This window comes from Oratosquilla oratoria, chromosome 33, assembly GCF_046742065.1.
Source record: "Oratosquilla oratoria isolate Oo_2021 chromosome 33, ASM4674206v1, whole genome shotgun sequence".
Lineage (NCBI taxonomy): Eukaryota > Metazoa > Arthropoda > Malacostraca > Stomatopoda > Squillidae > Oratosquilla > Oratosquilla oratoria.
Genome location: NC_134809.1, coordinates 40,603,797 through 40,608,917, shown reverse-complemented (window position 1 = coordinate 40,608,917; position 5,121 = coordinate 40,603,797).

The following is a 5,121-nucleotide window of genomic DNA, read 5'->3' as shown; positions in this document are numbered from 1 at the left end:
CCCCCTTTCCCAATACTCCTCCTTGGTCGCCTCTTCATTGGATCAACTATATAGGATAGTGATAGCAGTAGTGTTAGATCATCTTCTATCACCTAGTTGCCCTGTTTCCTTAACTGTAGTTTAGTTTAGTTAACACAAACAGCCTCGTTAGGGCCAGTAGGCCTGCTGTTGTTTGTTCTTCCTTTGTGTTCCTTTGTGTTCATGTTCCCTGCATCCTCCTCAGTCTTCCACACTTTTTTTACTAATCTTCCTTCACTCATTCTTTCTATGTGCCCAAACCATCCATATAGTCTTTCATGAGCCCTATCTCCCAACTCCTTTTCCATCCCCGCTCTCCCCCTCACCCACCCGTTTCTCACTCTATCCAGCATAATAACCTTTACCACACTTCTCAAGAATTTCATCTCAAATACAGTTAAACTCTTCATCTCTTCTTCTGTTTATGTTCCATGTTTCTACCCCATACAGTGCTGTCGGAACAATCCCTCATTCATATAACCTCCTCTTAGCATCCATTACCATATATATATTTCTCATTACACTTTTTAATTCCCCAAGGGATTTACTTGCTTCTCTCAATCTACATTCTACCTCCACCTCCACTCTTCCCTTTCCCACCACATTTGCCCCCAAGTAGCTAAAGCTATACACTTACTCCAGCTTCTCTCCCTTAATACTCACTTCCAATTTGCTGCCACATTCTCCCCTTGTACTTCTCATCCCCTTACTTTTTACCTACATTTATCTTCAACCTCCTTCTTTCGCATACCTTCACAAACTCCGTCACTAACCTCCTCTTATCCTGCTACAAGCGCAGTGTCATCAGCAAACAACAACTACCTTACATCCCATTTTTCTCTATTTTCTTTAATCATCTCCAATCCCAGGCTCATTGCCTTTGCATTTGCATCACGCACCACCCCATCCATGTATACATTGAACAGCCATGGCGACATGAAACATCCCTGGCGAAGTCCCACCTTTACCTCAAACCACTCACTCTCTCCATTTCTAATTATAACACAGGCTCTACTACTCTCGTAAAAACTCTTGACTGCTCTTAACAGCTTTCCTCCTATCTCATATATCTGCAATACCCCACGCGCAAACACACACATACATATACACACACACACATGCACACACGCACGCCCGCGTGCGCACAAATGTACACACACACGCACGCACGTACGCGCACGCACACACACACACACACACACACACACACACACACGCACACACACACACACACAGACACACACATATACACACACATACACATACACACACTCACACACACACACACACACACACTTACACACACACACACACGCACACGCACACACACACACACAAACACACAAATACACACACACATATATACACACGCACACGCACGCACACACACACACACACACACACACTAACACACACACACGCACACACAAACATGCACTTACACAGAAACACACACTCATTCACACACACACACACACACACACACACACACACACACACACATACATACGTGCACTTACACACAAACACACACACACATACACATACAGTACACACACGCACATACACACAAACACTAACATACGCACATACACACAAACACACACACACAATCACACGCACACACACACACATACACACACGCACACACACACATGCACACACACACACACACACACACACACATGTCCACCTATTTCATATCATGTTGATTATTTCCAAATAATTTAGTGGCTTGTGTGAATATGATCATTATCTAAAAAAAATAACTACTGTACTCAAAAGTAGCCTAAATCACACTCTGTTCTTTCATTTATAAATTATGCAATATGCTAAAATTTTCTGTTTCCATTACAGGATCTGTATCAACAGCTTGAATACCTTCATCATCGGCTCCACTTGAATTATCTGCAGACCTGACTCCACCATTAAAAAGGTCACTATCAGACTCCTCCACAGGCGTCACTTCTGCTAAATCATTTTCATCTAAAAGAAAGTCATCAACATCTCTGGACAGATTTATCATAAAAACTTCAGCCTCTCAAAAAGAAAATCTCGACAAAGAAGTTGCAAGAATTATATTTGCTACAAATTCACCATTTCGTCTTGTTCAGCATCCTCAGTTTCTCAAGATAGTTCAGAACCTGAGGCCAGGTTATGTTCCTCCATCCAGAAAAGATATTGCTGATAAGTACTTGGATCTTGTGTATGAAAAGGAATATAAAAAGTGTGCAGATGACCTGAATAATGAAACTGTGTGTCTTTCAATTGATGGGTGGTCTAACATCCATAATGAGCCCATAATATGTGTCACTCTAACAACATCCACTGGTCAATTTAGTTGACACAATAGACACATCAGTGAAACCTCACACTGCTTAATATCTTCTACAACTTGTACAAAATTCGATCAAGAAGGCTGAACAAGATTTTGGTTGTCACAATGGAAGTGTTGTGACAGACAATGCAGCAAATGTCACCAAGATGAGAAAACTCTTGGAGAAATCGAGTGAAACTGAGCATACCGTCCTCACGTACGGCTTATACCGTTCCTTGTATACTTGTGGCAAGTCTATATAACACTGCTCCTTATATTGATATGCTAAAAATGTTCTTTAGCAATCAGATCGCATATCAGATAGCAATTCCACAATATTTAAAATCTATAAAAAAATACTATCTAAATCAAATAAATCTGATTTCAATAAAAAAAAATATATATTTTTTATATTTTTTAAAAAGATAAAAAAAAAAATCGCCAACCCTGGTGTCCACTAACCTCATACAATAATACCTGTTAAGTCCGGCTAAAATTGGCATTTCAAAGCATAACAGTGCCTTAAAAATAGTTTCTTATTTCACTATAAAAGTTTATTTTAACTTATACTGCATTGAATAAGTCAATAAATGATATATTTGTCCTATATACAATGTTAGGTTTCTAGTTTTGACATATTTGTCCAATATATAATGTTAGGTTACAAAGAAAGCAATGGCCTCCGGTAGCGGACCCAGTGATCTGGGTGCGCACGTCCTGTGTAATAGTCCTTGATATATATATATATATATATATATTATATATAATATATATATATATATATATATGTATATAACGTAGATATATATATATATATATATATATATATATATATATATATATTCTTCTAAAAAACGCTGTGGAAGTTGGGGACTGGTGGTATTTCGGTGACACTTTGTCCTAAAAATATTCTTGAAAAAGCGCTTGGGTAAGTCGGGGTCAGGTGGTATTCTTCCTCTTCTTCTTCTTCTTCTTCTTCTTCTTCTTCTTCTTCTTCTTCTTCTTCTTCTTCTTCTTCTTCTTCTTCTTCTTCTTCTTCTTCTTCTTCTTCTTCTTCTTCTTCTTCGCGTTCTTCTTCTTCTTCTTCTTCTTCGCGTTCTTCTTCGCGTTCTTCTTCTTCTTCTTCTTCTTCTTCTTCTTCTTCTTCTTCTTCTTCTTCTTCTTCTTCTTCGCGTTCTTCTTCTTCTTCTTCTTCTTCTTCTTCTTCTTCTTCTTCTTCTTCTTCTTCTTCGCGTTCTTCTTCTTCTTCTTCTTCTTCGCGTTCTTCTTCGCGTTCTTCTTCTTCTTCTTCTTCTTCTTCTTCTTCTTCTTCTTCTTCTTCTTCTTCTTCTTCGCGTTCTTCTTCTTCTTCTTCTTCTTCTTCTTCTTCTTCTTCTTCTTCTTCTTCTTCTTCTTCTTCTTCTTCTTCTTCTTCTTCTTCTTCTTCTTCTTCTTCTTCTTCTTCTTCGCGTTCTTCTTCGCGTTCTTCTTCGCGTTCTTTTTCTTCGCGTTCTTCTTCTTCTTCCTCTTCTTCTTCGCGTTCTTCTTCTTCGCGTTCTTCTTCGTCTTCGCGTTCTTCTTCTTCTTCTTCTTCTTCTTCGTCTTCGCGTTCTTCTTCTTCTTCGTCTTCTTCTTCTTCTTCTTCTTCGCGTTCTTCTTCTTCTTCTTCTTCTTCTTCTTCTTCTTCTTCTTCTTCTTCTTCTTCTTCTTCTTCTTCTTGATCTTCTTCTTCTTCTTCTTCTTCTTCTTCTTCTTCTTCTTCTTCTTCTTCTTCTTCTTCTCCTTCTTCTTCTTCTTCTTCTTCTTCTTCGCGTTCTTCTTCTTCTTCGCGTTCTTCTTCTTCTTCTTCTTCGCGTTCTTCTTCTTCGCGTTCTTCTTCTTCGCGTTCTTCTTCTTCGCGTTCTTCGCGTTCTTCTTCTTCGCGTTCTTCTTCTTCGCGTTCTTCTTCTTCGCGTTCTTCGCGTTCTTCGCGTTCTTCTTCTTTGCGTTCTTCTTCTTCTTCGCGTTCTTCTTCTTCTTTGCGTTCTTCTTCTTCGCGTTCTTCTTCTTCGCGTTCTTCTTCTTCTTCTTCTTCTTCTTCTTCTTCTTCTTCTTCTTCTTCTTCTTCTTCTTCTTCTTCTTCTTCTTCTTCTTCTTCTTCTTCTTCTTCTTCTTCTTCTTCTTCTTCTTCTTCTGCTTCTTCTTCTTCTTCTTCTTCTAAATAAAAATATTCTTCTAAAAAACGCTGTGGACGTCGGGGAAAGGTGGTATTACGGTGACACTTTGTCCTAAAAATATTCTTTGCAAATTCCTGGGTGAGTTTCAACTCGCTGATTGGCTGAGAGAGTGATGACGTCACGGCAACGGAGACAACTGATTGGCCGAGAGCGGTGACGTCACGGCAACGGAGACGGCTGATTGGCTGAGAGCGGGACGAAAAAATAAAATTCTCCAAAATGTTTCAATGTCACGACGTCCCTAACCGATTTGAACGGGGATCCGGCAAAAAGATTACAATGACGGACCCCGTGACACGGGCCATCCCTGTAAGGGTATAAATCGCATATACGCGGTCGCGGGACTCGAGCGGATCTAGAGGACTCGAGCGGATCTTTGAGACTCGAGCGGATCTAGAGGACTCGAGCGGATCTTTGGGACTCGAGCGGATCTAGAGGACTTGAGCGGATCTTTGGGACTCGAGCGGATCTTGAGGGCTCGAGCGGATCTTTGGGACTCGAGAGGCTCTTGAGAACTCGAGCGGATCTACGGGACTCCACCAAAATTAGACTAAAACACGTGGGCGTAGGTCTAAGTAAAAATATTCTTCT